Raw genomic sequence first — 23,797 nt, 5'->3', positions numbered from 1 at the left:
AGGATTTAATTATGTTTTCAATTTCATTAATAGAAATTGGGTTATTCAGTAGTTTTACATCTTCATGACCTAGCTTTGGTACTTGGTGTGCTTCTAGGAATCTGTCCATTTCCTCTGTGTTATCAAACCTATGAGAGTAGAGGTTTTCGAAATAGATGTTGATGATTTTCTGTATTTCTATAGGGTCTGTAGTGATTTCTCCTCTTTCACTCCTTATTGCATGAATTTGAGCTTTTTCTTCCCTTTTTAAAAATAAGGTTGACTAGGGGCTTATCAATTTTATTTATTCTTTCAAAGAACCAACTCTTTGATTCATTGATATTTCTGATTTTTTTTTTTTTAGTCTCTATTGCATTGATTTCTGCTCTGATTTTTATAATTTCTTCTCTTCTTTTGGCTTTGGGCTTGACTTGCCCTTCTTTTTCTAGATGTTTGAGGTGTAACATCAGGTTATTTATTTGTATTCGTTCTGTTTTCCTCATGTGTGAACTCAGTGCTATAAATTTTCCTCTGAGGACAGCTTTCATTGCATCCCACAGATTCTGGTAAGTTGTATTTGTGTTTTCATTTTCTTGTAGGTAGTATTTAATTTCTTATTTGATTTCCTCTGTGACCCACTGATTACTCAAGAGTCTGTTATTCAGTTTCCATATGTTTGTGGGAATTTTGTAGTATCTTTTATCATTAATTTCTAATTTCATAGCGCTATGGTCTGTATCATGCAAGCAGTGATTTCAACCCTTTTGCATTTATTTAGATATGTTTTGTGAGTTAATCTATGGTCTATTTTAGAAAATGACCCATGTACTGCTGAGAAGAATGTGTATTCTGCTGTTGTTGGGTGGAATACTCTGTATATGTCTATTAAGTCCATTTGTTCACAGGTGCGATTCAGTTCTTTTATTTCTTTGCTGATTTTCTGTCTGGTTGCTTTGTCCATTGGTGTCAATGGTGTGTTAAGATCTCCTGTTAGAACTGTGTTAGTGCTTATTTGGTTTTTCATTTCTGTTAGTACTTGTTTTATATAACTGGGTGCTCTGGAATTTGGTGCATATATATTTAAGATAGTTATCTCTTCCTCTTGGAGTTTTCCCCTAACCAGTATGTAGTGACCTTCTTTATCCCTTCTGATCATTATTGGCTTGAAGTTCACATTGTCTGCAAACATAGTAGCCACCCCGCTTTTTTTAGGGGGGGGTTCCTGTTGCATGAAGTATTATTTTCCATCCTTTGACTTTCAGTCTGTGGGCATCCTTTTGGGTTAGGTGGGTTTCTTGTAGACAACATATGGTTGGATTTTGTTTCTTGATCCATTCTGCCAGTCTGTTTGTTTTAATTGGTTCATTGAGACCATTTACATTAATGGTTATAACTGTTATATATTGGTTTATTGTTGACATGTTACCTTTCTGCTGTTGCATCTTTGTCTTTTGGTTCTGTTTAATTGTCTGCTTTGTTTAGTGGTTTTTTCCCTAGATGCATCTAGGCTGTCTTTCAGCATTCTTTGCAGGGTTGGCTTGATGATCACGTAGTTTTACAGCTGTTCTTTGTGATGGAAGTGTCTTATTTCTCCATCCATTTTGAAGGACAGTTTTGCAGGATACATCAGCCTCGGTTGGAAATCATTTTCCTTTTGGATCTGAAATACTTCACTCCATGCTCTTCTTGACTTTATTGTTTGTGCTGAGAAGTCTGCTGTGGTTCTGATAGGTTTTTCCTTTATAGGTGATCTGTCTTTTCTCTCTTACAGCTTTTAATATTCTATTCTTTTGTTTGATTTCTGGGACGGCCATTACTATGTGTCTGTGTGTAGTTGTATTTTGGTTACTGCTATTTGGAGTTCTATATGCTTCACTGATCTTGATATCGGTTTCCAGTCTCATGTTTGGGAAATTTTTAGCTATTACTTCTCTAAATATGCTCTTAACATCCTTTATGTTGTTCCCTTCTTTTTCATTTATCCCTATTAACCTTATGTTGTTCCTTTTTGCATCATCTTGCAGGTGTTGAATTATTATTTCCTGATTTCTTGTTATTTTTAAAAGATCTTTCCTTTCCTGTTCACTGGCTGCAATCTTGTCTTCAAGGTCTGAAAGTCCATCTTCACATTCATTGAGGTGGTTTTTACAACTTTCGATGGAGTTTTTGATTTCCTGTATATCTCTTTGCACCTGCTTTGTATATTCTGTTTGTTTCTTATATTGTTCATCCAGGGATTCTATCTTTTTGTTTATCTCCTCAAGTTTTTTAACTGTGTCTTCTTTAGATATGTTCAGCATCTCCTTCATTTCTTTTATCAATTCTTCTTTTACCCGAGAGATTATTTCTAATTTGATTTCCTTTAAGGCTTCCCAGAGTTGCTTCTTTATTTCAGTTACTATTATTTCAGGTATTTCAGGTAGTGGCATATATTTTCTTCTATGCACATGGCTCCTAGGCTTTCTTGGGATGGGCTGGATGTTTGAGACTGCATTTTGGTCTTTCGTTTTGTCATTTTCCTATATTTTTGAGCTTCAAGTTTTGTTCCAAGTGAGGTAGAGAGGTCAGCCATGCTGGGACAGAATTCCCTGCTCCCTCCTTACTCACTGATTTTGACAGGAAGCCGGTTCATGGGCCCCAGGTGAAGAAAACAGTTCACTGGGCTGGAGCAGGGTTTCCTGCCTCTGCTGGACTTACTCCACCATTAGGAACCCAAAGCCTGGCCCTCAGGCAAAGAAGAGAGTTCCACACCTCCACTGGACTTACTGGACCCACAGGAAGCTGGATCCTGTGCCCCAGGCAAAGAAAACAGTTTGCTGGCCTAGGGCAGGGTTCCCTGCCTCCGCTGGTCTTACTGGACCAACAGGGAGTCAGAGCCTAGCCCCCAGGCAAAGAGGAGAGTTCCACGCCTCCGCTGGACTTAGGAGAACAACAGTCCCTAAATAGTTCATTTACCTAAATTTTGTTTAGTGCAAGTAGTTTTTACACAGCCATATCAACAGTCAGAATTTGGAAATAACAATTCCACTATTCATAAGACCTTCTAAACTTTGATAAATGGGATACTTTAGAATTTGGTCCCTTTGAATTCTAAAGTTTTTTTTTTTATAGATGCATGAGAGACCTAAAATAGATTTTTTGTGAAAGGAAACATTGATGTGAATATAATGGGCAATCGTAGAAAACATAATCAAGACCAACACAGTAGGATGGTCACAAATCAAATTCATAGATTCCACCTGTAAATAATGATCCACTACTCAAACAATAAGAAATAATGGTATTAAAGATTATTTATTACATATTTATTTCCAGGTATATGTACTACATTTGTGCTGTCAGATATCAATATATTATACCCTCAGAGGGAAAATTCCACATGATCACTGATAGAATTTCAAAGACCTATGAGATTTAAGAATAAACTATCTTAAAAATCCATATATCGTACAAGAAGTGTATGTTATCACTCACATTTCTTTGAGGGATTTGTTTTTCATTTCATAGGTCATCATGCATACCTGAATTACTTAGATTACAGATTGCCACAAAAAAGTATTTCATTAATTCTTAAGGTCAATGGTAGGAAACTATTTTTCAAATGAAGGAAGTCTGCATCAAGTCCTTTTTCTAGAAGATATTTCATTATTAGCTGTTCAAAGCTGGTGAATTTATTTATGCAGATTCAAAAAACTTTCTCATTTTGCTCAGTGTGCTTTTAATATCTATGTCATGTATCTATGTATCTATAGATATACATAGCTAGTTGTAGTTTGTAGAGTTTATAAAACTTAATGTGTACAATGAACATGGTGTGGATTTTGGGGATCCCAGTCCAGATATTATGATTTAATTGTTCCCAGGTGAAGCCTACAAATATTTTAAAAAACAAGTCTCATATGATGCTGATGTATATCATTTACAAAACAGGTTTTAAGAGGCCCTAATTCAGCAATGGTGAACCTAGGGTGTGTGTGCTGCAGTGTGCTGTTTGTTATCATTGAAAGCTCTAAAATGTACACCCTCACTCATATATTAAGATTTGAGAGAGTACTGATTCTCAAAGAATGACAAAGACCAGAGAAAGGACAGAACATACACACCACACCTGCTCATGGAGTTGAGACTGTTGACAAGGGAAGCTGGTGGCTTTTGCAGCTGTGGCATCTTTTAAGTTATTCTCAGTACACATATTGAGAAACATCACTAGAGGAGATGGAGAGCCATGGAAGGATTTTTAAATAGAGACACCAGGATGCTCAGACCTGACCCCATTAAAGATGGACTGAGAAAAGGCATGAGTGTTGGCAGAGAGACTCAGAATGAAATAATGAGGACCTCAAACAGTGGGCTCATAGTGATGTGATCAAAACAAAAATGGACTTGGAATATTTAGGGGAAAAATCAACTAAATGTTTGGTGAGACATAAGTAGATTGGAAAGGCAGTATAGTGAAAGATGATTTCCAGGCTTTTAGCTTTTGCATTTTAAAATAATGGTGTAATATTACATAAAATAATCCAGAATGCACCATCACAATTTATAACTTTTTGTTTTTAAATATCAATGGAATATTCAGGTGAAGATATCCAGCTGGCAGTTGGAGATATCCTTGTAAATTTCAAAAAAGAAACCCAATTAGGAGATAAAAAATTAAGTCCTTCTTCTCTAATTAAGTATTTTCCACTGAACCCATCCTATGGATTACTTAGGATAGGAACAAGGAACTCAAAAAATAGTTAAGATTTCTAAAAATAATTTTTCCCTATGGGTCAAAGGTAAAATTTAATATTAAAATGTCACCAAAGCATTTGTTGAAGTAGTGAAAAATTAGAAATAACTTTAAAGATGCCAAATAACATTTGCATACTCATTTGTTTGGATAAGTGTCCTGTATAAGGCCACATGTTCATGGTCTGGTCTTCAGAGTATAGGGCTACTTGGAGAGGGTGGAATGTTTCAGAGGTCAGACCTAGTTGGTGGAAGTTAAGCAACTGAGGGTTTCCCTAAAAGAAACTGTAATTTTTTCTTTGTTTCTGGTTGTCATAAGGTCTCCCCTAACATGCTTCATCATGTCTCCAACAGGCTTAAAGAGATGTAGCCAAGAAACCATGAAGTAGGACTGCTGAAACCAGGAGCTAAAATAAGCTTTTCTTCTTTTTAATTTGTTTGTGTCAAGTGTTTAGTCACAGTCATAGAAGTTGATTGACACAATCTATTTACACTGAGAAAATGTTTGAAAGATAAATTGTATTACTTTATGTTCCATCATTATCTAGAGTTGCTTTTAAAGGAATAAAGACAATCCCCAGCTAAAGTAAATGAAGGTAATTTAAATATTTTCCAAAGTCTTTTAAGAAAAACACAGAATATAATGCAAAGATAATTGTCTTAAAATAGTTGCTCTCCATTCCTGTATTCTCACTTTCTCACAGCCTCCCTAAAGATCCTGTTTTACGACATCCTCAAAGATTCTGCCTTTTCCCTCTTAGAAGTAAATAGCTGAATTTCTCATATTACTCTCCTAATTTGCATTTTTCTTTCCCACTAGCTTGATTTTGCATAATACAAACTCAAGACCAATGCCGGCAAGGATGTTTTTTGCATCTAGGTTAGAGTAGGAACAAGGAATATGAACAAAGACAAAGGCACCGTAGTGGGCATGGAACGAGTAGAGAATATCCTCTATTCTAAAACTCATATTGATCTCCAAAGAAATTAAGTGAACACACTCACACACACACACACACACACGCACACACTATGATGTCGAATTTTATGTAATGGATAGTATGCAATTTGTAGTGTAAGAAAATATGCATAGACAATCAATCGGCATGGTAGCACACCTCTGTACCCTCAGCACACGGGGAAGCTGAGGCAGGGAGATCACAAATTGAAGCCTACCTTGGGCAACTGCACAATTTTATATGATTCTGTCTCAAAAATAAAAGAATGTAGAAACTCTGTAAATATACATGCATACACACACACAAATAAACAGCAAACTACAAGATGGATACATTCTCAAATTACCTATTCTGTTGATTGAAAAATGTTTTAATAATATATGCTAATTTGTTATACTACTAGTTTCTGTTAGTTCACTGACAGTAAAGTTTGTCCATTATCTGTTTTTTTTTCTTTTTTGTAAGAGAAAATCTTTTTTTGGTCAGCATAACGAACTCTGAGTAACTATTTGAAGGTATAATACATAGTACAGTTACTATTGTTATTTTCCTGTTTTGTCATGAAATTTTGTTTCATTTTTTCATAAAATAAAAAGAAATATTCACACACACACATACACACACACATACGTGCACATACAAGAATACTAGAAATGTAGCTCAGTGTGAAGGCTCTGGATTCAATCTGCAGTACCAATGTATTATATATTACTATATGTTATATATTATGTCTCTCCAAAAAATTCTAGAAATTTAGTAGCAAATTGTCATTGGTGAGATTACAAAGTATTAGAATTTTCAAAATATTTATATATGCAAAATATTAGTTACTTTCCTGTCACTGGGACAAAATAGGTGACACTTGCAACTTAAAGAAAAATAGGTTCATTTTGGCTCTTTGTTTCTATAGATTCAGTCTATAGTCAGCTGGCTCCAGAGCAGAAGAGGCGTAGCAGAATGGCATAGGGAGGGAGTGATGTTTACCACACAGTAGCCAGGAGGCAGGGAGGGCAGGGAAGAATCCACCAGGAAAAAGAGCACACCCCTCCAGGGCATAACCCCCATGACGACCTCTTCTGATCAGGCCCCACCTCCTAGCATGATACTTTGGGGGGTATTTTAGATCTAAAGTATAACAGTAAAGCTTCTTTAACAATTATAAAACAAAATATCACTTATATTAAAATAAATTTTTATAAGAATAATTTAGATAGTCTAATAATAAAGTTTAAGCCATAGCTACTGTTAAGAGAAAGAATTACAGTTAGACAAATTATTAAGTAAATGTTGGCTGGAGTTTTTTGAGAAGTGAGACAGGGTCTTGCTATGTAATTCAGGCTGGCTTTGAACTCACTATGTACTCCAGGTTGGGCTTCAAACTCACAGCAACTGTCCTGTCTCAGCCTTCTGAGTGCTGGGACTACAGGCATGCACCACTAGGATGAGCAATAATTGCTGCTTTTGAGGTACTAAAAGTTATAATTATCAGAAAGATAGCATTTTAAAAAAACATGTTCATAATGAGAAAGCTGTTTCAATTGTAAGCTGTGTCATTTTGAACAGGTTTACTTAAATTCTATGTTTTCATCTCCAGAATGGGAATGGCGGTTATCTTCGACTGCACTGGAGTGTTGTATGGGTTAAATAACAACATATGTGTGACATTCTGTCAGGTCCCAGCTTCACAGTCGCACACTTTTTATTCACCAGTGGGTTTTATCAAACACCAAGTTTACTTATCTTTAAGAAAATTTACAAGAAATGAACCAAAGCATACACAGCAACAACCAGCAGAGGCCTCACGACTCCTAGGCATAGTTTTGGATGTCCAAGTCATGCTGCACACTGAATGCGTGTGAACACAAAGAATTAAATTGATTGGGTATGATTTCAGCTCAGGGAAACCACCAGCCTTGAGGCTTCTTCAGTTTTTATATGTAGTCATAGATATGTAAGTGATCAGTGATACTTAATCAGGGTGTGATTTGCTCCATTTCTCCAGGGAAGCTCTATTTCATTAGTTCCCAATTACTCATCCAACAACCTTAACAATGAGTTAAAGGGGCTTTATCTGGTGCATGGAGTTCTAGTCTATCTTGCATCGGTCCAGGTAGGTACCTTTTATTCCTCATATAATTTACTACTGGAATTCAAAGGTCAGTTTTCAGACATTTTTGATCCTAGACAGAAGAGCCAAAGAAAAAACTGTTAGCTCTTTCCTGTAAATAAAATATTCAGGATAGTGCCTGATACATAGTAAGGAATAAAAATCTTAGTAGAATCATTGCATTTGATTTTAAAAAGATGACAAAGTGTTTATTATAATACTATAATTGTTTTAAAAAGAGAACAAGGCCATCCGCTTCTTGGTTTGGACATCCTTTCTTTATTGACAGTTTCTCAAAATCAACCTTGCTAAAATTCCAAGCTTCTCCTTATACCTCTGTCAAAATAATATTTTTCTAATAACATTGAAATCTATATTGTCCTTCAAATCATGTTGTATTATGAGCTAGTGAATATGATAGAAAACTGTAAAAATTCAGTATATCAGGGACGGTAACAAGCTGTGAGATGTTGTCATGAAACTGGGAAGCATTATATCAACACTGAGGTTCCTTTTGATTATACATTACTTAGATGGTAATCACGGTAATTGGTAAAAGGAGTGGAAAGGGAAGACTCCAGTACTACAGAAGCATGGTTTGAAAGGCATGATATAAGAAAGTGGGAACTGAAATCCTTTTCATAACAAATGATCACAAATTTTGGGATCAGAGAGTGAAAAAAAGATGATATAAATAGAAAAAAGGATAAGGAAATAGAACATTCAATTTGGTCAAAGGCTACAACTAGAGGAAAATAGCCAATAATATTTTACTCTAGGTGAGATGTACCAAGGACTAGGTACAAGAGTATCAAATTCTGGACTTGAACTCATCTATGTTACTACTGAACAAGCTTCCTAGTCCCAAAATTTCTAAAAGTAAGACCTTTTCTTTTATAATTTTGGGAGTAAAATATTGGACAAATAATGCGAACAGATAAAAATGACTCACAATGGCCTCTCTGCAGAGCGTAATGTGTGAGGAACACGAATTTCTGAGGCGCCACAGTTCGGAAGTGTGAGGGAGTGATGACACAGGTGAGAGGTGCTCTGTGGTATGGTGACACATTCCCTGCACAAGCAGAGAATATGGGGAAGACTCAGGAGGTAAAGTTCCTTGTTCTGTTTAGACCAGAGGAAAGTCATGTGAAGGAGGGAAAGATTCAGACTGATTAGACAATGCAAAAGAATCGCCTAAATGAATTGAAACTTTCTCTATTAATTTTAATAATTACCTGGTTAATTTAATTTTAGTTATTCTCTGAAGTTGAGCGGAATCCCTTCCTGCAATCTTTCCTGACCCTCTTAATTTTTATGGACTCCTATATGCTCCCAGACTGTTTAGCCAACGCTGTGACATCATAATGTCATGCAGACCTTACTTGAAAAAGTGCAGGCCTTTTCCTGTATTTACTGTAGCCCAATAGTATTCTTAGCTTCTTAGCCTCTTTGTGGATCTTCATAGGTTGGAAAAGCTGGTGTTTGATGCCCCAGAACTAGGGAAATTCAACAAAAAAGGAATTTTCTCTTTTCCGTATGTGATATGAACATATGATTGCTTGTTTCTACATAACCCTGGGAAGACTTTCTGAGTGCAGTTCTTTTTTAAAGAATGATGGCAACATTATATCATTTATTGTGGATCAAATACTTAGAATTGTATGCAAGTAATTTCTGATGCTCACAAAACTCCTGAAAGTACTTACTACCTCCAATTTAAAAATCGTGCAATTATCCTAGATGTTAAGTGGTTCAACTAGTTGAACAGGTATGTGACAGAGCTAGAATTAACCCTAAACCTCTTGTTCTTCTTGCTTAACTACTTTAAAGGTTTTGAATCTATACATTTGTATAACTAATTTTTACTAATTGATAATTTGAAATTTATCTAATAATAATGCTATAAGTTCTCAACTTTTTACCCAAATTATTCAATTTATTAAAGGACCCAAATAGAACACAATTTTTCAAAAAAATTTTGAATGGAACATGAGAAAAATTTCTTAACCTTCAGTATCACTGTCAGTAACTGGTGTCTGAAAAACACAGAGCTCCTAGGATAATCTTAAAGGATACATTTCAGTCTTATGATTTTATGAAGAAATCTCTGATCGTGAGTATTTTTTGTAGTAGAGTTGTATAAAATTTCTCTCTATATCTGTAATTCAGTGAAAAATCCTATGGTCTTCATAAATAAGGAACATTGAATTTATTTATATTTGATTCATCTTGTCTCTGCTTCAAGGGTAAAATGAAAATAAGTTTGAATTCCATTAATTTTCTGTTTTATAGAATATTAAATATTTATGAAGAAAACATTCCTAACAAAACCGAAAATTCTTAAAGTAAGCTTATATTAACAGATTCATTTAATGTGCAAATATTTATATGTTTTCATGAAATCACAAAAATTCATATTTATATCATATATTCACAGGTCATAGGACAGATAAAAAAGACAAGAAAGAATAAAATTATAGGACATAATCTAAATAAAGAGACTTCGAAAATGAAATAACACCTCATAGTTTAGTAAATCCATATTCCTGCATTCTTCTGAATAATAAAAACTGTGTATTTCCCTTGTGTCTCCTTGTTTTTGTCCATAAAGTTACTGTTCCATTCATATTACCAGCTCTGCTCGGTTAGGGCTTATTTTGTAACAACCTATTTGCTTATCAAAGCTTTACTTCAGCCATCTGACTTCAATTTCTTCCTTTCGCATTTGCTTTTATTTTGTAGTTCCAGCATAAGTGAGGAATGTACACTAGAAATATCATTATTTTTCTAAAATTCTTTTTAAAATTGTCTTGTTTATTCACTAATAGTGAAGACAAATTTAAAAATCTAATTATTTCTTCTTACAAACATTCATAAAGAGTTTTTGATGAAATTCCAGACATTTGGAGAAGAAAACAAAAATGAAAGTTATTGTTGAGTACCATGGCATCCCAATAAGTCCCGACAGTTTTTGTGTTGAATTAATATTTTATTACTTACTTGTCAGTTGATATGCTCCCAAATTCTTGAATGATGTTTCACTTTTGAAGATATAATGTCTTTGTCTTTAGGCCACTATAATTTGTGGGGGGAAAGTGTGTCACTCTGATGTGTTTCCCTTTTATATTCTATTTCTTTTCTGGTTCCTTTCCTTTTTTATTTTCCTTTCCCCTTCTTTGTTAATACAGTCTCTTTACCATCAGTGTTGTGTGCCTTGAATAGGAATTTATTTTTATGTTTTAAAAATTCATTTATAATGCTCAAGATTTCTGAGCTTCTACATCTGAAGTTTCACAAATCTCATGAGTTTTGAGCAAGTGAAGCCCTTTATACTTTTGAATATTGTTACTTTCTCAATCTCTATTCTCTTTCTTGGCCCTCATTTTGATGAGTATTGGAGATGTTTTTCTATTCTTTATAGTTGTTAAGCTTGCTAATACATTTTCTTTTTCTTTTCAGTGGTGTCTATTGTGCTTTTTAATTTATTGGTTTAGTTTTAAATGTCAGTAGCTACATTTTTCTTTATAGTAGATCCATCCGCCCTTAAAATACACTTTATTTTATGTGATGCTCCATTTTTTGTATTGTATTATAAACTTAAAATAGCTATATTTTACCTAGTTACCGATTATATACATAGATAGAAAGATATAGATATCTTATTTGTAGCAATAGGTAACATAGTTATACTTCCATAACTATTTATATATACATTTATTACTTGATATATATGTATAAATAGTTATATTTATCGAGTTAAATGAAAATTGTACCTGTCAGTCTTTTATTTCAATGTCGAAGCTGTTAGTTTTCTGTATTACTGCTTATGCAAACTCAGTGCTTATTTTTTTCTGTGATCTGTGATATTTTATTGTGAGTCTTTCTTCAAAGGGACTTTTACAAAGTCCCTTCAAAGGAACTTTAAAATACTTGTATTTTATTTATTCTATGAAAACATTTTGTGACCTGAGTTGTGGGGTTTCCTAAGGAAGACTTTACCATGGGCTTTTGCCAAGGGTACCAGTGGCTTGGAATTGACTTACATGTGCTCTTTCTGCTGTGTGTGTGTGTGTGTGTGTGTGTGTGTGTGTGTGTGTGTGTCTATGTGTGAAGGGGGAAAAATCTCAGGTTACATGGGTACAAAAATTGGGATGCTTGGTGTTTTGTTTTCTCGGAACTTGGGCATATGAGGGGCAGGCAATCTTTTGCTTCATTCTTACTCTCACATTCCTGATATTGGGGAGATTATTTGTTGAGCTCTCTTTGCACTAAACACCTCAGTCTCAATCCCCACTTCTCCAGGGAATGTTAGAAACCAAGTTCCGACGTGCGGGATCCGTTGTCCCCCTTCTGTCTGCCCACAGGACAGCAGTGTGGGTGCACCAGGGCGGAACACTGATTTTCAGCTCTTTCACCCTTGTTTTACCCAGTGGTCTCCCTTTCCTTCCCTGATACATTTTAAATAATTTTGTTTTATTTAGACCCAATATTTCCTAGTATTTATATTGGGAGGATTTTGAGTTTTATGTACATTTGCCCTCTAGCTAAAAATATAAGTTAATTATGAATTCGTTACAGTAAAATGACATGCTGTTACAGGAAATTATGCTTCTTGTGCCTGAGTCTTGCAAGTAAATGCAAGTATATTTTCAATTGTAATGAATCCTAGTTAAGCAATAGCCCTTTTAAAAATAAGTATACTCAAAAGAGAAATGAAACCGTAATGAAAAGTGGATATTAATAACTCCTATTTTTTATGTATATGGCAATCTCACAGGCTGTTCTAAATTAACAGCTTCTATAAATTTGCATTTTTGGGGATATAAAACAAATAATTACAAAAACTAGAATGTCTTAGCATCTCTAATTTTAATTAGTAATTTAAACATCTATGAATGCAATTAATTTCTTGACTTATATAGTTCTTAAAAAACTGCTGTTAAGTTTTCAATGATAAAAATATTAAAATATGTTCAAGCAGATACATATGTGTTTTTCTTTCCCATTCAGACAAATTGAACTTCATCTTCCTCATCACTGTGGAATAAAAAACAAGATTCATTCCTCATTCATCTGAGTTTTTAAGTACACCCTGGGATTTAATATTTAAATATTTTCTTAATTTTCTAACTCTATTTAGTTATGTTCTTTTAAATTAATATTTGTGATTATTGCAAAAATCTCATTCAAAATTAATTTAATTTACAAGGTAACATTTTGTTCAAGTGACTTTTATCTCAACTCAATCATCAAAATTTCATAACATTGTTGGCTACTAAATATAGTGTAATTCTATAGTGACATTGTGATGCATGTCATATATAATCTTTCTATAGTAAGAGAAGTAACTAGAAATTTTATATCTAATAACTCTAGCAATTTATCTTTTTGATTTTCAGAGTCCTTATTTACCATGCATTGTGCAAAATAGAACACATCCCTAGATAGCCTGTCTTTATTTTTTTCAATTTTAAATAGCATATATAGTTCAATTATAGACATACATGTATATATATATATATATATATATATATATATATATTATATATTAGTTTGCAAATTTTCTTCTACAATCTTTACTGCTGCTGTCCATAGTATCCTGGTAATCTTTAGGCTGTGAAGTAATACTGTTTTTCCTGAGTCTTTGATGGGAGTAAATTTTCATAAAATAATATACTCTAAATTCTTACCAATCAAAAACATGAACATTTTTTAAGCTACTGTAAGGCTACAGAATTCTTTCTTTCAATAGTTTATAGGTACTTCCCTGTTGCCTTCTAACTTGCAGACAACTTAGTACTTGAGTGACAGTGGCACTGGATTGTGTCATCAGAGTATTGAATACTTGAGTCATAGTTGGCCAAATCTGAAAACTAATGTTATGTGGTACATCCCAAGAGGCATGCTAGTGCAGTCAAAAGTCAAAAAGGGACAGCTAAGAGCAATTTGAGATATCCAGTGGGTTAGAGTAGCTGAACATGGGAAGTCAGGCAGAGTGAGCGAGTGGCTTATTACAGTACACAGATATCTGGCAATGCTGACTTTTGTATTCAAGGATGGGAAGCAGACACTTAAGGACTTTACAATACCATTGTGTGGTATACCTTATCATGATACATTTAGTAACTTTTATTTCACTTCAATGAATGACTCACTTCCAAGCCTTTGTATCTGTAGTACAGCAACACTGAATGCATGTTATATTTTGAGCGGTTTTATTTGAGTCACATTCCTTTCTTCCACTCACATTGTTAAAGGAGAAATTTGTCAGATGGCACAAGACTGTGAATTAGATTTTCTTTTAAGTGTGACATATGGTTGAGGATCTCATCTTATTTTTGTCTGAGACCTGGGTATACCTAGGATGATCTTAATGAAGTAGTATGTCTTCATAAAGACAAAAGCCAGCATTGTGTGAAACATGGCATCACACAGCTGGGAGAGAGCTATTTTGCTGCCTACTGCTAGGTGTAAACAGGGTGTTATTCAGATTCCTAAGATTTCTGGTTTTAACTTCAGACAAGGTGCAATACATTCATTAATGTATTTTATGGACAGAAAAGAGCTTTCAAAAATGAGCATGAGAACGGAAAATCAGAATTTCTAATACTGTCTACACTATGAAACACAAATTTCTTAATATCTCCTAGATCTTTCTATCTGCAAGATGGATGCATAAACAATATATATATATCTATAGTAATAGGGTGTGGGAATAGATAAATTATATTGTAGGCACTGGAAAGCTGAAGGAGGTTCCTCTCACAAAGTTGTATGTTTCTCTGGAACGTATGATACTAGGCAATTGCTGAAAAAGAAAAGGGTGGAAGGAATAGGCTAAAATGGCTCAGGAGAGAGGAAACAAAATAATAATCATTTTTTCCACAAATTCATTTGCAAGTATAGTGATCTTTGAATGAATTTAACAAAACAATCCTGGAATTTAGTGCAAGATAATAAGCTCTCTTGATGAATGAGGTGTACAGAAGATGTTTTACTAGATAAGATATCAAGATTTATCATAATGTCACAAGAAAATATGACCCAGGCTTAGTGAGTAAATAAATAGAACAAAAGTCCGCAAATTTCACACATAAAAGATACATGACAGAAGTAGTACTGCCATCAATGGGAACAGGATAAACTTTTATCAGGTTTGCCCAAGAAAGTATTTACTTTGAAAATTTAGATTAGATTGCCAACTCATTTATTTACAAAAACCAATTGCAGATAAATAATTACATGAGCAAGCAAAGATTTTAGGTTTAAGAACCCAAAACAATATTTTATCACCACAAACTAGGAATAAATTTTTATTATAATTACTAACACACTAATTATATGAATCAGTGTGATTCACCGTGACATTTCTGTAGTTGTGTATATGGTTGTGTATATGTGTTGTGTATATGGTTGTGTATATGTAGTTGTTTATATGTAGTTGTGTATATGTATATGTAGCTGTGTATATGGTGCTTTGGTCATATTCATCCTTTCCTCTGCTTTATCGTGCTCTTCCTTCAGCAATACATTTTTTAAAGTAAAATCTGATTATTTCGAGAGAAATTAATGATAAACTACATCACAAAGTGTAATTATCAAAAACATTATAAATAATGTGAGAGAACAATTGTTAAAGTGAAAGAAATTTGAAAGCCATGAATGAAGAAACTATGTTACACAGAAAGTATAATTTACGTTTTCAGAAAATTGCAATCAACTTTAAAAAGAACAGAAAACATGAAGTGCTATTTCATGGAAAAGAAAACATAAAAGGTCATGAACAAGAAAATACAGGCAATGACACTGTCAGTGAAATGCAAGGTTTTTTTTATTTTTTATTTTTGGTATCAGGGTTTGAACTCATGAACTCACTTGCTATGCAGGCCCTTATGCTGCTGAGCTAAATACCTGGTCCTATGAAATGCAAGTTAAAATCATAATACCATTTTTGTATTCAGATTTCTTAAAATTAGAAAATCTCATGAGGCTAATCTGATAAGAATGTGGAATAACAGAACAAGAATGACTTTTACTGCAAATGCAAGTATACATGAACACAAACCCTCTGGACAGCAGGTAGAACTTATTTTATAAAATTGACCACAAATGTACAACATAGCAATTGCACTCCAAGACAACATACTACCAGGAAAATAATAATTAATGCATATGTGTGATAGGAAATATACCACAGGCTGTTTGATATGCGGTAGTATTCTTTTTTGCTTTGTTTTTAATTTTTTGAGACAGGGTCAGTCTGGCCTCAGACTCACTAAGTAGCCCGGGCTGGCCTCAAACTTGCAGCAATCTTTTTGCTTCAGCCTCCCTAGTACTAGGATTACAGGTGTGCATCACCATGCCTGGCTGATTCTTAATAGAAAAAATCATGAAAAGTGCTTTTTCCTGAAAAGAAAATGAATAAAAACAATATATACTTACAGAACAGATTATCGGAGGAGATTAAAAATGAATGAACTGTTGTTATATGAAACTACACATGTGAATCTTAACCTAATACTGTGTTGAATAAAAAAATCAAGACTCTCTACTGCTATATATTTTTAAGTAAGATTTCAAAGGAACTAAAACATTGAAGATGAGGGCAAAAGGGGACAAGAGGATTATAATGGTAAGTCAAATGTCAGTAGTGAAGTTTGAAGCCTCCAGTCTTTCTCAGGCTGGCTAACTGGCAAAAGGAAATAGAGAAAATCCAGAATTCAGGATGAATTCAACCCCTGTAGTATTGCCTTTTCAGGATCAATGAATATAAGACAAGATTTCATAACAGAATATGGAAGAATATTAACTTTTTAGGACAGCTTGAACTAACTGCCAGTGTTAGAAATGGTTCAAAAGTTTAGGCAACAGCTGTGAAGATAGTGAGATTCATTATGACACCCATTCTCGATGACTTTTATCTACTTTTGAAGACCTATAATGTCTCCAGTGTTTTGGTTTTGTCGGTTTTGTTCTTTACTGTTTTGTTCAATTTTATTATAACTGATGATATAGGCAATTCTATTAGAGATAGCGGGAGGCATTATGGTAACCATTATTGATCACCTTGTATTATGTTTTTACATTATCTATTATGTCCACCCTTTTGATTTGATTGACTCTGTTCTGTTATGTCACATTTGGTTCTACTCCCTTCCAAGAAAGTAATAAGAACTGTGGGAGCAACAAAACCCAAAATGTGTAATTGTCATTGTACAAAAGAGAGGAAAAGAAAGTGCTCTACAGGATATAACTGCATGTATATTTAAGTGTATAAGATAGAAAATGATATCACTGAGTTTTATTGGATCATTGAACAGAATTGTTTGCAGTCTCACTGTTGGAATGTCCACTTTACATGTGACTTGAACAATTATTTTTAAGATGACAATATGTAATTCATTAACTAGTGATTTCCTACTGTTTATTTTTTTCTGTAAATCTGTATAACTTGTACCCTTTCTCTGTTTTTTCTCCTTAAATAAAAAAAAAACTTAAAAAAAAAAAGAAATGTCATCAAATTAAAGTCAGAAGTGGATTTAAATGCATTAGTGAAATTAAATACCCTTTAGGAAACAGAAGTAGGAAGGTATGCAAATATGTGCTTATTAGTTTACATTACCATCGCAGTGCACAAACATGCACATTATTTAAGTTTGTCATCTTTAGTGATGTTTCATTGTTAAGTAAAAGCATTTTGTGTGTTATTCACTTGCTTCCTCTATGCTACTTTTCAATTATCAGTTATTTGCGAAAATGAACCCTAAATCTATAATTAAAAGGTCAACTATTCCTAACGAAGAGAAGACATTGTACCTTTTTTCTGTTCATTTTTACTCTGGTGTAAAAGATTTATTGGTAATAGTAGTGGAATATACAGTGACAAACATCGTAATAGTGCCATCTTATGTCTATACCTAGCTTTCAATATTGTTTAAAATGTTCTACCATCATCTAGCTTCACGTTTTCCTGGTCACGTTTGTTAAGTGACCAATTGTATGAGCTTTATCATCCTGAGGTTAAACATGATGAAATTCAGATTCAGAAAAGAAACGTTTTACCCTAGTTAGGTTGATGATAGAATCAGAACTAAAATTCAGATGTTTTGATTCATGTTATCAGTAGATGAAATCTAAACAAGTTGCTTTCAACTTCGCATTTTTATTTTATCTTTATCTAATACCTAGATTTAGTTTAGGCATTCAAAGAGAATATTATATACTTAGAAAAATACTGTGCAAAATAACATTTAAAATCAAATGTTGCTTTGGAAAAATAAAATACAGTATTCCAAAGACAATTCAACAAAACTTCAGCATCCTTTTGCTAAACATTAGAAGCTATGAGTTGACCTGTGATAGCGCTATTGGTGGATCGGAAAGTATTAAGTAATTCTGGGTCATTATGGACACCAACTGAAACAATCCTTCCTTAAACTCTTCAAAGTACGCGTCTTCAGATTTAAATGCCTCACCTCCTGTGATAAGTTCGCTCTCTTATCTGAAAACATAGGTCAGGTGCAACTTGACATATGCTCTTCTGATGGTCACATTTTAAAATACATTGATTTTGATTTTGAATACTAATTAAAGATTTTCTCACATTTAAACCTGTAAGTGACTAACAACGCTGGTGTTAGTCTCTAAAGGTAAGTGTACGTGCTTGCTTTATCATAGTCTTGCTTAAACTGCATGGCTTTTTCTTTGCAGTCTACAGGTTAGTTTATGTAGATGCCCCGATGGTGGAGGCTGCTTCGCCTTCATCTCACCCTCCTCCTCCTTCCGTCAGGCCTTTCTTTACTGCAGAAGCTAGAAACTTAAAACATTCATTTCTGAGTTTTCTCATAGGAAAGGCTACAAATAACTTATATTCCAGCAGTTAAGCACACTTCTCAGGGAGAAGTGAAACGGGGACTGCTTTCTTTCCTTTGACTGTGTGGTAAGCTGCAGGGTCACAAAAATGGGAAAGCTCAATGGCATGAGCACCTGCCTTGCAAGCAGGCGGTCGTGAGTTCGATCCCTGGTACCAATAAAAAAAAAAAAAAAGAAAGAAAAGAAAAAAGAAATAAAAAATGGGAACTGCAGGAACGACGTCGCTTTGTCCACTCTACCTGCTAGGGAGTCAAGAGGCGGTCATAGCAAAGGTTTGGTGGCCTCCTCTCCCACATTCCAGGGTTCAACCCTTTGATTTTGGAGCCCAGTGACTCTGACGATCATTGCACCACAGGTCGGCAGTACTAGGGCCAGGATCCTCGTGATGGAGTTGTGTTTTGTATTCGGTAATTTCAGCAGCAGAGCTTCAAGATCAGCTCTTTAACATTCTACAATCATAACTGGAAGTCCATTTGGAGCCCACTCTACCAGCCATTCCAATGGTGTTTGCTTTTAATTTCCTATATTAAACCTATTTTGACTAAAACTATTCAGTGATTTTTCGGTCGTGTGCTGAATAACAACATCTAACTTCATTTTGTAGGCTAGCTAATGTACTTTAAGTCACGGGGATGCTTTCCTTATGTGGTTGCTAACACAGTCTCTAATTTGTGGTAACTTCTTAAGTAATTTCTGTTTCAATGTGGCACCTATTTGTAATGTAATTTTAATATTATCTTATAATTACCCTTGTTGGTTTTGAGTATATGGAAGTCAAGAGTGTAAATATGTCTCTAATGAATCAGCAGCCTGCAATTTAAGAAGTGAAGATAGTTATTAGGTGTTATTACAAATAAAGAGTGTTCATGCATATTTGAAAAACATTTTGTGCACTAATGCAATGAATTTAGAATGTCAGACGTAATTTTAAGAATATATAAGGACATGTGACTAACTGCGTTTTCTAAAGATATTTTAGTTGCATTATGTACATGTACCAAGTTCACACAAGGAAGATTAACATTATTTACTACACACATCAGACACTAGTACAAAAAATACAAAATATAAAAATAAAACTGTGACAGTACAGAGAAGCCCAGTACAAGTGACTAAAGATAACCAACCACTACTGATGTTCAATTGCTCTCCCTCATTTTTTTAAATTACTTTATCATTTACAAACAATGAAATGAAATGTCTATATATGCCATAGGCTATTACTGCTGGGTATACAATAGACACTAATGGATGATGGGCTGGTTTTTAATCCAATGCAGTAGGGGCATTATGTCACAGTGGGCAAGAACCCCAAGGATTGTGCCAGGCTCTGCTCCATCCTAACTTAGCTGTGGGTCCTGGGAACATTGCACAGCCTTTTAATCTAAACTTTTCATTTAATAATTATATTATCTTGAACAAATTACTTGAACTGTCTGTTCTACTGTTTATCTATAAAATGAGAATACTAATAGGTTTACATCATAAGATAAATGTAAAGATTAAAAAAATGTATTTTTTTCAGAAAAGTATCAGCTAAATAATTTGGATTAAGTAATTGCTACATATTGCAAATATCATTTTTAGTATAATAATAGTTATAACAGGTTGATATATTTACTTGTAAGATAGTGATAAAATTTAATTGTGCCATGGGGCTAAATTTAAAATACTCAATATGATAGCTCTTCAAGGAATGCAACTATTATGATAGCAATTTATTTTATTTTATTTTATTTTAAAGAGAAAAAAGAAAAAACAAAGAAATCAAGAAGCAAACAAACCTAAAAAACAACAACAAAAGCAAAACAGCAACAAAAACAACAATAGCTGTATAGGTTTTCAAAATAATATAAGAATTTAACAATGGTTGTTATACTGCACATTGTTATCTACAAAATAATTGCTCAGGTTACCAGATACAAGAATAAAACAAAATAGTAAACCAGAAGAAAACATTGGATTTCAACAAGAAAACATTGGACTTCCAGTTTCCAGTGTACCCTGCCATCCTCCAAATATATGTCCAGATCACCATTCCCAGGCCTAAAAGTCAATCAAACAATGCAAGCATCAAGCTGTTCCTTTCACCTTAGTTGCTGTTGTGTCACCCTGAGTTCCACTGAATCAGCCAGTTGCTTACAGGGCTTGGTGGTGGCGGTGGATGCTCTCCTGGCCTCCCAGTCTGCACACTGGTTAGCTCTCAGGAAGGCATGGTTAGCCTTCTTGCTGGGTCTCTTCTCATTCCCATGATGGACCCTGGCTCACAAAAAGGTGTGATCCACTTTCTCACCGGGTATCTTTTGATGGTGATTATTAAGAAAGAAAAATTATTAACATTTTACGATACTATAAATACTTTTATATAAATATATTAATCTGAAATATATAAACATATATTGGATTAAGTGCATATACTCGCTGATGCTCGAAATTACAGAAAAAAGTAAACCGGTCCACGAAATTGTGCTCATTTCACAGTCAGTTCATCAGAATACTGCGGACTTCTGGGGAAGACATTAGAGTATCCTAGGTGATAAACACATCTGAAAGTACTTGGTTGATGCAGGGACTAGAATAAGATCTATTTAATGGAATCTTTATTTTTTCACCTTTTTCTTTGTATTTGGTTCCTTACTATAAAGTAACACTGGGCTTCATATATTTAAAAAAAGTTACTTCTCAGCTCTAGTGATTCAAGAAGAGGTTATTAGAACACTTATAGCATGAGCCTGGTATTTTTAAGCATGTTTACATGAGCATTGGATTGTGGATGTAGCTTGTGATCCTTTTCTAGCATAATGTAAATCTGCTGTCCTAACATATTTTATAAAGGCAACTAAAAAAATTCACATTTGCACTCTTGATGATATAAACAAAACAGATAAAACTAGAGATCTGAAAATATAGCTTTCTTTTCATTGTTTCATTTGAGTGGAAAAATACGTGCAAGTCATAGTGTTTATACACTCTTCACAGAGGTTACCCGGAAATATAGGGTTGTACAGATATAATATACAATTGAAAGCACAATGATTAAATTTCCAAGAAAATTTTCAAAGTCTGACTTTTGATACTTTCCTTTCCTCTCCAGTGAAAAACACAAATCTAGTTGTTTTTTAGAATAGAAAAATATATATGGAATTAAGGACCCAAGAATACATTCATTTCCTTTTTGTCTTTTCAATCACCAAAATATGAAGGATATTGTGGTTCTTAAATTGTTGCTCTTTACTGGATGGGAGACTGAGTATCACCTCTTGTCTGCGGGTTTCAGATTTTGCTATGTACTTCAAACTGGATTGAACTCACTGTCTAGCCAGGGCTGGCCTCAAACTCATGGTGATTCACCTGCCTCAGCTTTTCAACTGCTGGAATTACAGGAATGTACCACCACACCTGGCCAAATAGTTTTTTTAAACAAAATATTGCATAAACCTATGTAAAGTCTAGAAAATTCCTGAAGGAACCATATGAAATAACCATATATTAGTTTTCTAAATAGTCATAGTTTCAGAAAGCCATAATAAGCAGTGTGGATGTTATTAGTTAGAAAAAGTAACTGTGATGAGGTGGTCTTAATACATTCATTTACTGCAGTAACAGATTTACCATCCTTCATCAAATATACTAAGCACTCTTGTATGTAAACAGAAGGATTATAAGAAAGAATACAACATATTTCTACCCTATTGGGGCACATAGTCTATGGAAATAGTAAGATAAGAGGAAGAACAGAAGAGAATATGCTAGCAATTGAATTTCCAGAAAATTTCATGTTGTATGCTGGAAACATTTACCAGCTTTTCATTTAATTTCAGACCAACTCAGCAAAATTGGTGCTATTCTTAAACTAAATATAAAAGAAAATAAAAGAGAATTAAGCAATTTATCTATAGTTATCTAAGTTATAATAGTAAAAGAGTCTCGATATTGAGGAAAAAGATGAACATTGAATTCATAAAAGCTAGGGTAACTGTACTTCTGGCACTTAAGAAAGGATTTTCTATGCACGGTATCTTTTTCTCCTTCCTTAAAACGTTCATAAAGATGCTACTTTGGAGTTTTCTATGATAAATATCTACGGAAATAATATAGACATTACCTGATACCTCAATGCATGATGTCGGAGAACTTAAATGTCTGTGCAAACAGATATACATATATTTGTACACATATATTTTAAAACATTTATATCTATATAAACATATAAAATTATATATTTAGACAACAATCCAGAGCAAAAACTTAACCTATTTTCATAACTTCCTATTATAATTCTATAAGGAGATAATTTCATGTTTTAGAACTTCGAAAAGTATTTCCATCAACATACATGGTTAACTTACCTACTCCTTCTTAATCAAGTCTTCAAAAATAGTTTAAATTATTTCTATAAATTCAGAACTCATTTGCTCAGTTCTTTTGTCTTTAGCTTCCCTAGCTTTATGTGAACATCTCTATGATCTCTGTCTTTCTGTGTGTCTGTCTGTCTGCATCCATCATAAACTTTCAGAGCACACAGCATACAGGCAATATTTGTTTATTTCTTCCATCACTGGGGCATAGTTAGTGGTCGAGTGCTTGCCTACCATGCATGACACCAGCTCCACAGCACTTAAAACAAATCTTTCTGGCAGGTACATTAGGTTTTTGGTCATCATTCTAGCTATTATAGAACATATGAATTAATGACTTCAAATTATATGAGATTCCTAGGAAACTAATATTTTAAATTGGCAATGTTATTTTTTAAATCAAGAGTAGCAAGAACACAAATGTTTTGGATAATCATAATTTATATATTCCATATCTGTCATTTTCACATATAATTATTATATAATAACATGAAAATGTAAAAATTAAGTAGCAAAGATTTTATTCACTTCAATCTTATAAAAATCTTTTCATAAAAAGTAAAAGGATCACCATTGAATTGGAAAGGTCTTCAGTGTAAGTCTAATTTGATTCTAAAACAATAAGCACATTGCTAGGAAAATGATCTCCAAGTTTTATAAAGTCTAGAAGGTATTTATCAACTATAGTGTATTGGTCAGCTTTCCCAATGTTGTAACAAATTACCTATCACCTGTGACTTGAAACAGGAGAGATTTATTTTGGCTCACAATTTCCATCAATATTCTGCTTG

At 33.8% G+C, this 23,797-nt stretch overlaps 1 protein-coding gene across 2 annotated transcripts in view; it reads left to right on the top strand.

The window, feature by feature from the left end:
* The window catches only part of Crb1 (crumbs cell polarity complex component 1), a 190,372-nt gene that overhangs the window by 14,916 nt on the left and 151,659 nt on the right, over positions 1–23,797 (top strand). The window lies entirely within an intron of this gene.

The sequence above is a fragment of the Cavia porcellus genome, unplaced genomic scaffold, assembly GCF_034190915.1.
Source record: "Cavia porcellus strain 051 isolate PalLab524CR breed Dunkin Hartley unplaced genomic scaffold, mCavPor4.1 scaffold_29, whole genome shotgun sequence".
NCBI classification, from domain to species: Eukaryota; Metazoa; Chordata; class Mammalia; order Rodentia; family Caviidae; genus Cavia; species Cavia porcellus.
Note: the sequence above shows the minus strand (reverse complement) of the source record. Positions and strands in the feature narration are given on the sequence as shown.